The sequence below is a fragment of the Martes martes genome (assembly GCF_963455335.1).
Source record: "Martes martes genome assembly, chromosome: 11".
NCBI classification, from domain to species: domain Eukaryota; kingdom Metazoa; phylum Chordata; class Mammalia; order Carnivora; family Mustelidae; genus Martes; species Martes martes.
The window spans coordinates 59082054-59097911 of NC_137899.1; the positions used below are offsets into that span (position 1 = coordinate 59082054).

Consider the following 15858-nt stretch of genomic DNA (forward strand, 5'->3'; position numbering starts at 1 on the left):
ACTTCCAGCATGAAGGCGGTGGGGCAGAAGGTTGAAGGGACAACCCACACAGACGCCGGAGCCACACTGTCTGGGTTCAGGTCCCAGTTCTGTCACTTAGTAGCTTTATGACCTTTGACAAATTACTTGTTAATTTCTTGGTGTCCCTGTTTTCTTAACTGTAAAGTGGGGATCACATTCTTGCTTACCTCATAGGATTTTTTTTTTGAAAATTTTATTTATTTATTAGAGAGAGAGAGCGGGAGCGAGGGGAGGGGCAGAGGGAGAGGGAAAAGCAAGCTCCCCGATGAGCAGGGAGCCCCAGGCCACCCAGAGCTCCATCTCGGGACTCCAGAATGATGATTGGAGCTGAAGAGAGATGCTTAATTGACTGAGCTGCCCAGGTGCCCCTCATAGGATTTCTTTGAGGATATATGCAAAGTTCTTAGAATGGTGACTCTGTCAGAAGCACTCTGTGTGTTGGCTATGATTATGATCATCTTTAGAGGTCCAGCCTATTCTGTAAGCCTGTGACCATTAACCATGATGGGATTTGGGGCCTGCAGACCTAGGTTTGAATCTGAACCCTGCCATATATGAGTTGGGTGACCTTAGATGGTTCTTTTAACTCCTTCGAATGTCGTTTTCCCCATCAGAAGCACAGTATATCATATAGTTGCCGGGTGAGCCACTTGTGAACTGTGTGTGAAGTGCCTGGTTTAGGACTTGAGGACTGGAAGACACACAAGGAGGGTTAGTCCCACCTCGCCTCACCACCCCTCCCAGCCCCACCTTGCCCCGCCCCACTCTGCCCTGCCCCACCACCCCAACACTCTGTTCATCTCCTGATGCCCTGTACTTGCTTGGTCACATCTCCCTCATTAAACTATATATTCCTTAGTTTTCTTTGTACATAACATGCATTTATTCTTTTATTTATTCAGTGATTTTCTCACTCATTGGTTCACTCAGTCAATTTGTTCATTCATACATATTCCTTCTCTTTTGTTTATTCAAAAGTCTACTAAGTGTGTTGGGCCCTGGGAATCTGTTATTCCAGCTCGAGTTCAGGAGAGAAATGACAAGATCCTGAACTAGTCCAGTGCCATTGGAGGCCCACAGAAGGGAGTGGACTCAAGAGACATTTAGAGAGAGGCTTGGCGGGGCTTTCCGACCAGTTGGATTTGGAAAGTAAGGAAAAGGAAGGAATCAAAGACAGTTTCTGGGATTTCCATCTGAGGCACTGTGTGGATATTGACACGATTAATTATTAAAATGGGCAATACATGAGGTGGGGGAATTGGCAGGGCCACAGACGTGCACAGGGAAAAGGTGTCACATTACAGCCGGCCTGGATTGGACACAGTAAGTGAGAACTGCCGACAGGAGGTCTGGATGGAAACGTCCCCTAGGAGGTGACCAGGCTGTCCTCAAAGACAGTTCTGACTCTGGACTTCTTTGCATGTAATATGAGAGCGGTAGCCAAAACAGAATGAGTGCAGAGTGGAAGAGAAGAGGGCTGCCATTGGCCCTTTTGGGGGAATTGTCCTGATTCAAAGTGGAAGGGGACAGTGAGTCTGTGTCTGCTGAGAAGCCATGTGCGGTGTCTCACCAGAGAACTACTCGTTCCCCGCCAGGAACACACTATCCACTGTGTACCTCAAGGCCAGCCCTGGGGGTGCCAGTGCAGAGGAAGGGAGAAGAAGACCCATCCCCTCATCGTGAGCCTCACCATGGAGTGCACTTTCCCAAGACTGTCTTTTCCCTGGCTCTCTCTTGCCTTTCAGGTTCCAGTTCAAGTGTCACTTGCTCAGAGACGCCTTCCCTGATCATCTGAACGTGAAGTAGTCCCCACCAAGTACCTGTAGTCACTCTCGATTACATCATCCTGTTGTTTTCTTCATTATGCTTGCTCGTTACCTTGTCCATTTATTTGCTTACGTGTGTGTTTCCTGTCTCTTCCCACTATGACGTCAGTGAAACCGGGGACCTGGTGTCTAGTTCAGTGCCCCATCTCTCATGTCTGTGGCAGGGCCTGGTCCTTAATAGGTTGAATGGATTAACCAGGGTTGCCCTTCTACACTGGGATGAGAGGAAGCTGAGCTTGTTTGTTGGGGAAGGAGGCAGTTGGAGTTAGTAAGGGTGAGGGGCAGTTGAACCAATGTCTCGAAGGAGGTAGGAGAAATAAGATCATGAAGACGGGAGAGTGTGATCCTTTTCTGTGAGACTGAGGGAAGTGAGTGAATATATGGGTAGAGTTCAAGGGGACAGAGAACCAAGATGAAGAGTGTAAATCTGGTGGTCTTACTGTTTTGATGAAGTAGGAAGTAAGAGTTATCTCGGATGACAGAGGGTAGCAGACCAGGAGGAGACGGGTGGCAGGAGCTGAGGGGTGAAGGTCTGAAGATGCTGGCATGACTGGAAGATTCCTGAACCCTGGAGGACTCTGCCGAAGCTGGAACTCATAACTTGGTGATGGAACCAGTCACAGAAATGAGAGGATTTTTCTTCAGTGGTAGGTGGGTAAGAAGAAATAGAGGTGACAGGGATGATGTTGATCTGTGTTTGGAGTTTGACAGAAGTGTGTCAGTGGAACAGGAAATGAGGGGTGCTGGAGGGAGAGTGTTTGAAAGGGTCAAGGAAATGAAGTCCAGAGGGAGAATAGGAAGGGTGGGATGAAAGTTCTGGTGGTTTTTCATTCAAGCAGAAGAGAAAATTGGGTGAGAATGAGGAAGTGAGAAAAGGAAGGGTGGGCTGTGGTAATCAGAGGAGACTTCTAGTTTTCCATTTTAAAGAGCAGTTCCTGGGTTGCGATCTGGTCACAGGGTGAGCATTGTTGGCAAGAGCTTAGGTCACAGGAACGAATAGCCTAAGGCAAGGCCAGGAGATGTCGGGTCATTACCCAAGAGAGATCAGGAAAAAGTGGGAAAGAACAGAGAGGAGGTTCCTAAAAGTGTAGAAAGGAGAAGCAGGAAACCGGAGAGAAGGAAGTCATTCCAGGAAGTGAGCAAGAGGGAGCTGGTCACGAATTCTTAGGTTCTAGGTACTTGTCAGTAGGTTATTGTCTGGAGACTGTAGCGACTGGGTGAATTTGGTTTTCTCCTGGTCCTTAGAAATGGGAGTTCTGAGGACCTGAGCAGCTTTGAACTTGTAAGGGTCACAAGAGAAGGGAAGAGTGGAGAAGCCAGGGTGCAGCCATGATAGAGCTGTTGAGAGGAGTGTGAGTGTGGGGCACTTGCTGGCTCCAGGAGGAGAGCTCCTGAGGCTAGTGGGAAGGAAGGGTTGCAAGAGGGAATGGCAGAGAAAGGCTGGGGTCACAGCCAAGTAGGGATGAGAGAACCCAGGATGATGCCTGGAGGGCTTTCAGCTTTGCAGACATTGTGATTTGCAGGATGAGGGACCCTGGGGGTATGAATAAAATGGGTCAAGCTCAGAGTTTCAGGTAACACTTAAAAAAAAAACAAACAAACCAGCTTTATTGAAATATCTGCATACAACGTAGCCAATTAAGTGTACTCTTCGCTGATTTTAGTGTATTTGCAGATATATACAACCATTACCGCGGTCAATTTTATTTTTTTTAATTTAAAAAAATTTTAGAAGATTTTATTTATTTTATCAGAGAGGGAGAGAGAGAGAAAGAGAAAGAGAACACAAGCTGGGAGAGCAGCAGGCAGAGGGAGAAGCAGGCTCCCCGCTGAGCAAAGGGGCCCTATGTGGGACTCGAGCCCAGGACCCTGGGATCATGACCTAAGCGGAAGGCAGACAACCCACTGAGCCACGCAGGTGTCTGTCCCAGCCATAGTCAATTTTAGAAAATTTTTATTAGCTGATTTCACTGCCCTTTAGCTATCACTTCCATGACTACCTGAACTCCACTCCTCTGCTCTCTACCCACCCAACCCAGTAACCCTAAGCAACCAGTAATCTATTTTCTCTTTTTATAAGAGTTCCTGATTCTGGACTTTCATATGAATGGACTTGTGTAATATGTGGACTTTTATGGATCATTTCTAACATGATGTTTTCAAGGTCCATCCAAGTTGTAGCAGGTATCACTACTTCATTCCTTTTTATTGTCAAATAACATTCCACTGTATGGACGTACCACGGTCTGTTTATCCATTCGTCCACTGATGGACATTTGGGTTATTTCCACCTTTTGGCTATTATGAACAATGCCAATATTTATATACTAGTTTCTCTGTGGACATTTTCCTTTCTTTTGGGTATATACTTAGGAGAATTGCTGGGTGAGTCTGTGTTTAATGGTTTGAGAAACTGCCGGAGTGTTCTATGAGGTGGCCGCACCTTTTCAAATCCCCCAGCAGTGTATGAGGGTACCGATTTCTCTGTATCCTTGCCCGAATTTGTTACTATTGGACTTTATGATTCTAGCCAGCCTAATGGGAGTGAAGTGGTGTTTCACTGTGGTTTTGATTTGCTTTCTTCTGATGACTAATGATATTGAGCATATTTTCATGTGCTTATTGGCCACTTCTCTGTTTTCCCTGGAGGAATGTCTATTGAGGATCCTTCGCTTGTTTTTGAAATAAGTTACCAGTTATCTGTTATCTTTATTAGCTATCAAAGATCATTTTATTATTATATTTATGTGTGTAATAAAATATATATTTATTTTATTATTTTCCCAGCTTTATTGAGGCATAATTAACAAATAAAATTGTAAGATATTTAAAATGTTAATGTGAAGATTTGATAATACCTTCTTGATGCATCCATCACCTTACTTTTTCCCCTTATTATTATTATTTTTTTTGGTGAGAATATTTTACTCCTTTAGAAAATTTCAATTGTACAAATGCAGTATTATTAATTGTAGTCACCATATTATATGTTAGGTCCTTAAGTTTTTGTTTGTTATTATTGAGTTGGATGAGCTCTTTGTATATTCTAGCTACATGTCCCTTATCAGATACGTGATTTGCAAATTATTTTCTCCCATTCTGTGCATTGTCTTTTCACTTTCAAGATGGTGTCCTTTGAAGCACAGAAAGTTTTAATTTTCATGAAGTCTAGTTGGTCTGTTTTTTCTTTTGTTGCTCATGCTTTTGGTATGTCTAAGAATCCTTTGCTAAATCCCTGGTCATGAAGATTTACCTCTGTGTTTTTTTCTAAGAGTTTCGCAGTTTTTGCTCTTATATTTAGGTCTTTGATCCATTCCAAGTTAATTTCTTTTTTCTTTTTTCTTTTTTTAAAAGATTTTATTTATCCATTTGAGTGAGAGAGAGGGAGCACAAGCAGGGGGAGAGAGAAAAGCAGACTCCCTGCTGAGCAGGGAATGGGATGCGGAACTCTATCCTGGGATTTTGGGCTCATGACCTGAGCTGAAGGCGGATGCTTAACCATCTGAGCCACCCAGTCACCCCATTTCAAATTAATTTCTATAAATGGTATAAAGTAGGTAAACCTCTAGCTTTTATCTTTTGCTTGTGGCTATCCCCTGGTCCCAGAATCATTTGTTGAAAAGACTTTTTTCCCCATTGAATTGTTTTGGCACCCTGTTGAAAATGAGTCAACCATAAAGGTATGGATTTACTTCCGGACTGTTAATTCTTTGCTGTTTATCTGTTTGTTTACCCTTGTGCCACTTGCACACTGTCTTAAGTACTATTGCTTTATAGTAAGTTTTGAAATCAGGAAGTGGGAATCTTTCTACTATGTTCTTCTTTTTCAGGGTTGTTTTGACTAATCTGGGTCCCTTGCAATTAAAGAGGAATTTTAGAATCAGCTTGTCAGTTTGTACAGAGAAGTCAGCTGAGATTCTAATAAAGACTGCATTGAATCTATAGATCAGTTTGAGCAGAATTGTTGTCCTAACAATGTTGTCTTCCAGTCCATGAACACAGGATGTTTTTTCCATTTATTTAGACCTTCTCTAATATAGATCTTCTCTAATTTCTTTCAGTGTCCTTGGTAATTTTAAGAATATACACTTTGTATTTATTTTGTTAATTGAATCCTTGGTATTTTATCCTTTTGATGCTATTGTTCAGGTAGTATTTTGATGGGAAGTTGTGGTAATAGTTCTGCAAAGCCCCCTTACTAGGTGAAGGGCTAGAGAAAAAAATGTCTTCCCAATCGTTGGCAGGAAAGAAGAGCAGGGCATTTTCTGCTGTTCTTCAAGGGGCTGTGTTCTCAGGTCTTTCATGATTCTGTGACATGGCACTGGGGGACATATCAACTTCCGAAGAACTCTACACCCCCAAGTACCAATGGTTTCCCCTCTTTAACATCCTAATCCAAACTGCGTGGTGGTGGGGTGGGGGAGGGAAGTGAATAGCTATAGACAGCTTTTGGTTAATAGGAATGCAGGCTGATTGGATGAATTCACACTAATATTTAAATTACTGACCCCTCCTCCTCCATTTCAAATTTATCTGCTTTTCTAGAAGAGGAAAAGGAGTAGCCCAGACATATTACTATGTAGAAGAACCTTAATAGCATAGAAAAAAGAGGAGACCATTTGGAAAATGTGAAAAATATTCCTGGGTTTGATCTGGGAGGGTAGGGTTGTTTTGGGGAGAGAGGATGTTACAAGTTAGGAAGTCTAGTATTACCTGTGTGTCTGCTCTAGTGTCAGCTTCTCTCCTACATCTGCTTTTAATGGCTTCTTTTCTTCAATTCTGTTTCTTCTGGTCATGTTCTCCGTGCTTCCCCCACCCCCAGCTGTCCCTCAGATGGCTGTCCTGAGTGTGTATATGATGGGAAGTAGAGGTCAGGTCTACCACATGCATGTCTATGTGTCCAGAGTGGCTAAGTCTAATGTAGTACTTTTCCTAAATAACACCAAAATAGTTGTGAGGCTAAAATTCGATGTGTTGTTTCTTGTTCCTGAATTCTAAACCCCCAATTTGGCCTAGCATCATCTTCACAACCATCAAAGGAACCCATATGTTGTCGAGAATAGCAAGTTAGTGGTTTCATTGTTTTTCATACGATGAATCAGTATTTTTTGACTGCTAATAAACCTTAAGAAGCAATGTCTTATCTTCTTTAATTTTTTTCTTTTGTGATAAATGGCAGAAAACTTAAATGGCAATTTTATTTATGCATCCAACTTTAACTGAACCTCAGATTTCTGCTTGTTTTTCCATTTTGTTTTTTTAAATTTTATTTATTATTTTCTTTTTCCAGTGTTCCAAAATTCATTGTTTATGTATCACACTCCATGCAATACGTGCCTTTCTTAATACCCACCAGTAGCCTCCATTCCCAGCCTGGGGCCCAGTATGGGGCTTGAACTCATGACCCTGAGATCAAGACCTGAGCTGAGACCAAGAGTTGGATGCTTAACCGACTGAGCCACCAGGTGCCCCTCAGTTTGTCTTTCTTAAGTTCTAAGTTCAGACTGAGAAGACCTTGGTGGGCTTTATAGGGGGTTCTGCACAAACTGTACCAAAATGGGAACTGGACCGCGGTGGAGCAGCTGTGTTCTCTCAAGGAGGATACGCTTGTTTTTCCTTTTCATTTTGGCTGTGCTCTTTTGATTGTCCATGTTGGGATTTCCCCCAGGCTACCTTGAGTAAAGGGGTACGTGGAAACCCAGGAGATGTGGAGCCTTGAGCCACTGGGCACTCAAGGCGCTGGTTCCAGGCAGCTCTGCAGATGTCAGCAGCTGAAGCCAGCACCGTATTTCAGCTTTTCTGGTGGCCCATTTCTTTAATATCTCATGAGAACTTTTATCTTCCTCATGGCTTCTGTTTAAGTGCAAGCTCTGGTCCCCAGAACTCCAGCTGTGACGTCATTACCCCTCCCTTTCTCTTTCGTCATTTCCCGCCTTCAGGTCCCAGGGAACTGCCAAGTCTGCCAGTGCTTCCTGGGCCAAATATGGGAGGGAGTGGGTGCCCAGCCCTTCTTTCGGTGCCAGGCTGCGCCTCGGGCACCTCACTAACCTGTGGACTGGGCTCACTGGAGTCCGAATTCCCCCTCCCCTGCGTTGATACCTGTAGAGCTGCCTCTCCAGCAGGACCTTGGCTGACAGCTTCCCCCTCCAGGAGCTTTGGGGGGCCACAGCCCCCCTCCCAGACCTGCCCAATGCAGCATGAGGACATAGGTGGTCCTGAGAACAAGTATGAGAAAAACTGGTACGGAGTTAAACTTTGACTCTAGAACCACCTCAAGGAGGCATATCTTTATGAGATGAAAGTAAGAGGTCAGTAAGTTTTCATTTATATAGAAAAGTTGCTGAACATCATAGGAGGAAGTAAAACACAGTGAAATTAATGTAGTTGTTTGTTTTCTTGGAAATGGGAATGTAAAGGTAACTGAGCACATAAAGTTTTACTTTTTAAAAAAGTGACATAGCTTTTTCAGACTTTGAAAGTAACAAATGCATTGTAAACTTTTGGAAAAATACAGAAAAAAGTGATTAGAATTCCAGCCATTCAGAAATGACTACTGTTGGGGCTCCTGGGGGGCTCAGTCATTAAGCCTCTTGCCTTCGGCTCAGGTCATGGTCCGGGGGTCCTGGGACAGAGCCCCTCCTCAGACTCTCTGCTCAGCGGGGAGCCCACTTCTGCCTCTCCCACTCCCCCTGCTTTGTTCCCTCTCTAGCTGTCTCCTCTCTCTCTGTCAAATAAATAAATTAAAAAAAAAAAAAAGAAAGAAATTACCACTGTTAACTTGTTCTGTGTAGGCTCCAGTTCTCAAGTAAGTAAAGAAATAGAAACATACTGGGACACCTGGGTGGCTCAGTCGATTAAGCATTGCCTTCAGCTGGGGTTGTGATCCCAGGGTCCTGGTATGGAGTTCCGCATCGGGCTCCCTGTTCAGCAGGGAGTCTGCTTCTCCCTCTGCCTGCTGCTTCCCCTGCTTATGTGCACTCTGGAGCTCTCTGACAAACAAATAAAATCTTAAAACAATAACAACAAAGATACATACTTAGAAAAATCACTTGACAATACTTCTTGAACAGACCCTATCATTTAATAATCTTCTATAATGTAATTTGTAGTGGTACAAGCTGGTCTGTTACTCAGCTCTACCATCATTCACTTTTTCTAATTTACTGATGGACATTTAGGTTTCCATTTTATTTGATCTTTTTTTTTTTTTTTAACAACACTGCATTGGAAACATTCTTTCATACAGAACTTTTTTTGCACATGTCTGATTAATTTTTTTAGGTTGAGTTCCCAGATGTGGAATAATTGAGTCAAAGAACATGAGCAATTTAAAAATTCTTTTGAAACATATGGCCAAATTGTCTTTCTGGAATATCGAAATAGCTCTCATTCCTATCAGCAGCAATCAGTCCTATTTCTTATGATCTTTGCCAATGTGGATATTATCATCAAAAAACCATTCTAATTCAATAGACACAAATATGGTATCTTATTTTTTATTTGCATTTCTGTTTATAGCAAGGTTAAACATTTTAAACAGATCATTGACCTTTTTTCCAAAACTTTTTAATTGTGCTAAGAATATATAAAATTTACCGGCTTGCCCATTTTACGTGTACAGTTCACTAGTAATATGTGTATTCACGTTGTTGTGTGACATCTCCAGATTGGTTTCATCTGGCCAAACTGAAACTCTGCACCCATTTACAAGAGCTCTCCATTTCCCCCTGGCAACCACCATTCTACCTTCTGTTTCTATGAATTTGGCTAGTTTAGAAACCTTAGGTAAGTAAGTAGAATCATAAAGTATCCAGTTTTTGTGTATGTGACTGATCATTTCATTTCATCCATATTGTAGAATGTGTGAGAATTTCCTTCCTTTTAAAAGCTGACTGAGGGGTGCCTGGGTGGCTTAGTGGGTTAAGCCTCTGCCTTCGGCTCAGGTCATGATCTCAGGGTCCTGGGATCGAGCCCCCACATTGGGCTCTCTGCTCAGCAGGGAGCCTGTTTCCCTCCCCCACCCCCTGCCTCTCTGCCTGCTTGTGACCTCTCTCTGTCAAATAAATAAATGAATAAAATCTTCAAAAAAAAAAAAAAAGGCTGACTGATACTCCATTGTGTGTACATACCACATCTTGCTCATTTGTTTGTCAGTGAACAATTGGATTGCTCACCCTTCTTGGCTTTCGAAATAATGCTTCTATGGACACAGGTGTACAAATATCTCCTCGAGATCCTGCTTTCAATTCTTTTGGATGTAAACCCAGAAGTAGAATTGTGGACTATAGAGTAGTTCTCTTTTTAATTTTTTTAAAATTTACTTATTTAAGTCATCTCTACCCCCAGTGTAGGATTCATACTCAATGACCCCGAGATCAAGAGTCTCATGCCCCTCCAACTGAGCCAGTCAGGCACCCCATTTTTAATTTTTTAAGGAACCTCCATACTGTTTTCTAAGGAGCGACATGGTTTTACATTCCCATGGGCACAAAGGTTCCAGTTTCCCCATATCCTCACCAGTACTTGTTTTCTGTTTCTTTGATAGTAGCCTTCCTAACTGGATGTGAGATAATAACTCATTGTGGTTTTGATTTGTAGTTCCCTACTGATTAGTGATACTGTCTTTTCATGTGCTTTTGGGCTATTTGTATATCATCTTTGGAGAAATGTCTATTCAGATCCTTTGTCAAGTTTTTAATCAGGTTGTTTGTTTTTTGTTGTTGAGTTTGGCCTTTATTATTTTTGTTTTGAGAATTGGTTATTGATAACTTTGCTTATTTTTCTTTTTTTTTTTTAAGATTTTATTTATTTATTTGACAGGGAGAGATACAGTGAGAGAGGGAACACAAGCAGGGTGAGTGGGAGAGGGAGAAGCAGGCTTCCCCCCCAGCAGGGAGCCTGATGTGGGGCTCCATCCCAGGGCTCTGGGATCATGACCTGAACGGAAGGCAAAGGCTTAACAACTGAGCCACCCAGGCGCCCCTAACTTTGCTTATTTTTCTACAGAAATATTCTTTGGTATGGATTTATAAGAGCTTTTCATAAATTAAATATTAATCCTTTGTCATGTATTATAAATAGTACTATATAATATTTGTCTTTGTATCCCTTTGAAACATATAACAGGCTTAAATTTTCATATGGTCATGTCTGTCACTGTTTTCTCAAGTTTTTTTCAATTTTTTGTGTATATGAGGGTGGGGAGGTGTTTTACTAACCATTATACTAGGGGTTCCAGGGGCCTCTCTGGGGCTTTCAGTGCCCTAGGGCATTTCCCAGGCCAGCACAATGGCCACAGCATCAATCCCCCTGCCATGGTGAGCCTTTCCCCTGCTGGACAGTGAGCTGGTGAGGCACAGGTATAGACAGAACCCTGCCCCGTCCGTCCTCCTGCACACTGCAGGGGGCATGTAGGTAGGAAGAGAGTCTCCACTTGAAGGATGGGCAGTAAGGTTTTTGGAACCACAGATCAACACGTTCCTGGATACTCCTAAAAGCAGCCATCCTTCCGTGTCCTCTCACCTTCTTGGATACCTTTGAACCTGACCTAGGCTCTTCAGGCAGCTCCTCCTGTGGTCCTTCTCCAGTACTCACTGGGATTCCTACCTCACACCCTTTCAATACCAGGGCTTTTGTCTAACTTTCTTATAAAAGTCCTCTCTGGAGGCAGAATCCTAACAGGAAAGGAAGTGGGGATGGAGCACCTGGGTGGCTCAGTGGGTTAAGCCTCTGCCATCAGCTCAGGTCATGATCCCGGGGTCCTGGGATCGAGCCCTGCATCGGGCTTCTTGCTCGGTGGGGAGTCTGCTTCTCCTTCTCCCTCTGCCCCTGCTCCTGCTTGTGTTCTCTTTCTCGCTCAATCTCTCTCTCAAATAAACAAATAAAAAAAAAAAAGGAAAGGAAATGGGGACTGATGCCTTTCCTAAAACACAGTTGACCCAGAGAAGAGTCTCTTCAACATTACAGTGGTAGCGCATTGTTGTGAATGCCCTAAGATGAAGGTGAAAATGCGTCCCAAGAAGCCAGGTATCCAGTTGAGATGGTGACACATGGTGACATCTAACGGAAGGGTGTTATCTTTCGTACTTACTTGCTCCTCCACATACGGCTTGCCGGCTGGTCTCCAGGCTCCAGCCCCAGCTCCTGGAATCCGGCCATATCTCCAGAAGGGAGAAGAGGTTAAGTGTATTTTGTTTGAGGGTTGATTACTTCTCCTCACATAGTAAAACAAACAAACAAACAAAAAACCAAGAAAGCTATAGCCGTGGTTTCCTGATGAAACCTGTCCCCTTACTATCACAAAGCTCTGCCCACTGTGAGGTCAGTTAAAAATTGCCTGCACGTTCTTCTAGGAGCACATGGCATCTCTCTTCGCTTTTGTGTGGGAAATATAGAGAAGCATCTGTTCGGTTTATGAAGTTGTGTATTGTTACGGTGAATCAATAACTCTGTAGATCTTCGATAAAACCAGTTTTGTTCTGTTTAGGATTTCCTTGTGGCTTTGGTATAAATTCCAATCTAGTTCACAATTAACAAGTCTCCTTAATCAGCCTTTGACATGGGATGGTAGGGAAACCCAAAACTATGCTGCTGAAAGCTCACCCCCCACCCTCATTTTCACTTTAGAGAATGATGTAAACTGCACTTGTGTTCCTTATTTGCCGCTGGGAGAAGTACATGATCCCTTCTCTTTCCATCCCCCTTGTATGGTCCACAGACTCAGGCAGTACTTTGCTTGTCGGGGTGGAGATCGCCTTCAGGTAGACAGACCAAGCTTAACACTGTGAAAATTTTTTCCTGTTGATCTAAGAGCTTTATTAAGGTAGAGACTTGAAAACACAATACTTGATTGCTCCTTAGGTAGGATCTGCAAACGACTGCCGCCTGTTTTTGTAGATAAAGTTTTGCTGGAACACAGCCGTCTGCATTAGATTACTGAGCATCTGTGTGCTTTCTCACTACAAATTGCAGACTTGGATAGTTGTAACAGAGACCATTTGGCCTGCAAAACCTCAAATATATTCTATCTGACCCATTAGAGAAGAAAATTTGCCAAGCCCCACTCTATAGAATTCCGTCTTTGTTTCACAGTCATTTTCTATTTTATAGAAGAAATATTCCAAGAAGGAAAACGAAGGCAGTTTCTTCCTGATGTTTCTGATTTGGGTACATCATATTCTCAAGGCAGTGACGGAGTTGTGAAGATACATTGAGTCTGTGAGATGAGTCTCCGTGGCCACCATGTTTCCCAGCACGGGACAACCCCCATATCTGCCATCACTCTGTACACAGTTCTAACCTGAACAACATTCCTGTGGTTTGGAGTGGTGGTGAAATTTAATATATATTTTTTAAGATTTTATTTATTTATTTATCGGGGGGGCATGAGTTGGGGGTAGGAGCAGAGGGAGGAGGATAAGCAGGCTCTGCACTGAGTGTGGAACCTGATTCAGGGCTCATGACCCTGAGATCATGACCTGAACTAAAATCAAAAGTTGGATGACCAACCAATTGAGCCACCTAGGCACCCTGAGATTTAATAATTCTTTCTAGGAGGGTAAGTAGGAAGAATAATGGGTCTCAGTAGGTGACTATCCAGGTGTGCCGTGGTTCCCCATTGGCAGAGGGGAGATAATGTGCTCTCTCCAAAGAAAGCCTTGTTGATGGGCACCTAGAGGCAGGGTTCCATAGTTGTTGGGAAGGAGATCTTCCAGGGAGGCAAGAGTTCCCCATATATAGTATAATGACAGACACATGGGCTAGTTTGGGGAATTTGGAAATCTAAACAAATCTAATATAACAACCCACCAAGAGGGTATTGTTTTTTCAGAGGGCAGTTTCTGGTGAGCAGCTTTGGTTTGCGTGATTATACACAACTGACCTTTAATCTCAAATCATACTATGTGCGATCATTTAATTTCCTTATCTCATTAGTAAATGCCATGGCAAGGTGTCGTACCAAATGACATTTTGTGTTATAAAGGTAGCGTCTCTTTGTAATTCGAATCTGCTATTTATTTTGCATGAAATAAAAATCTTCCTTAATTTATGTTAGAATCACTATTTCTAATTGAATTATGGTATTTAATTTTCTTTAAACAGTTGTTACTTCAAAAATTATAAAATGAATTTGTGTTAACTAGAAAAATGCAAACAATATGGAAGTCTGTAAACAATGAAAGTCCTCCCCCTTCTACCTCTCTCCCTGTGATTTCAGATAGTAAAGGTCGACTCTGTGGTTCTCTGTGATGTTTTGGAACTGGTTTAAACTTTCTGTTTCCTACTTCCATGCTACTTGGTCTGTAACATCTCAGGGTGGCCAGCACCCTACTGGGATTGCAGCCTCCTTCCACCTATGTGGGAAAAGCTCAAGCTCTTTAAGGAGGATTAAGACCCAAACTTTGACCCATTGGTTCATATGACACGGTCATGGACGCAGCCTCAGGCAATGGAAAGAATAGCCTTGGGAAGTAGACTGGCTTGAGTTGATGAACTTGGACTGGAGTTCTCTCATGAACTGTGTGATTTTGGGCAACTTAGTCTGTCTGTTTTCTTACCCGTAAAGTGAGGAGGCTCACATCTCCCTCACAGGATGGTTTCAAAGTTTAATGACACGGGAAAATACAGAAATGCTGTGTTGGAGAAATTGAATCAGTTGGGGAGACAGAATATACAAATATTGTGATGCAAGCAAGGTTGATGATGGCAGGGGACCTGTGATGGGGCTGGGAGCGGGGTCAGGAGAGGGGAAGTGATTTCTGAGCAGAATCACGGAAGAGCAGTGGGAGTTTGCAGGGGGATCTGGAAGGGGTGAAGGCAGCGGCTCAGGTGTGTGGAGCAGAACAGTGTGTGTAGGAAACATGACCAGCCCTGAGATGAACATAGCCCTCGGTCTGAGGTTTATGCACTACAGGAATTCCTTCAAGAACCCATCTCTCGAGCTGCTCTTCTTTCCAGCCTTTGCACACGCCAGTCCCTCTGCTGAGAACACGTTTCTCTCTTTGCATTCCTGGCTAAATCATACCCTCCTTTGGGCCTCAGCTCAAGTGCCATTTGCTCAGCAAAGCCTTCCCAGCATCCCCCATCCCATTTTGTCCCTCCATTCTTGCAACAGCCGACCTTCCCCTTCCCGTCCCTTCCACATTATCGTTCTGAAGTCATCTCACAAGCTCCGGGTGTGGGCCATGCTCCGCTGCACGCCCGTTCCTAGCCCAGCACATGGCACCTGCTAGGAGCACCATATTTGTTGAGTGCTGCATGAATGCATGAATTCCCACCCCCTCCACGGTTATGGTGCCAGCCTAGCTCTCCTGTTGGATCCCCGCAGACCCGTTATGCATGAGCTTGCTGTGGCTGCCCAAGGAAGTTACCACAAACTTGGTGGCTTAAAACAAGAGAAATGGGTTCTTTCACAGTTCTGCAGGCCAGATGTCTGAAATCAAGGTGTTGGCAGCACCGTGCTCCCTCTGGAGGCTCTACGGGAAGGTTCTTCCTTGCCTCTGGTGACTCTAGGTGTCCTTGACTTGTGTCTGCAGCTTAGCAACCCTGCCTCTGTCTTCACAAGGCCTTTTCCTCTGTGTGCGGATTTTCTCCTCTTCTTTCTCTCGTAAGAACATTTGTCATCACATTCCAGGCCCACACCCATAACTTAGGGTGATCACATCTGAGATTCTTATTTATATCTCCAAAGACCCTTTTCCCAAATAGGTTCTGGAGGTTAGGATGCAGACATATCTTTCTGGCAGCAACAATTCAACGCAGTCCCTCCTCCACCATCCGTTTCCCTCAGTAGAACTGACCCACCCACTGCCTCATGACTCTCCATCATGCTTTTCTCCATCCATTGTGTATGCGATTGCCCCCTCTGTTCCCTTGGAACTCCCTCTTCCTTCCACGAACACTGACATTCCTGCATTCCCTGTGGGTCCTCCCCTGCCCTCCAGGTGACAAGAACCATCTTCCCCTTGGAAATCGTGCAGCCTGTCCCTATAGTCCACTCTCTCCCTGCAGG

At 43.7% G+C, this 15858-nt stretch overlaps 1 protein-coding gene across 3 annotated transcripts in view; it reads left to right on the plus strand.

Moving 5' to 3' along the window:
• Nucleotides 1-15858, plus strand: part of SNX10 (sorting nexin 10) — a 70649-nt gene that overhangs the window by 23723 nt on the left and 31068 nt on the right. The window lies entirely within an intron of this gene.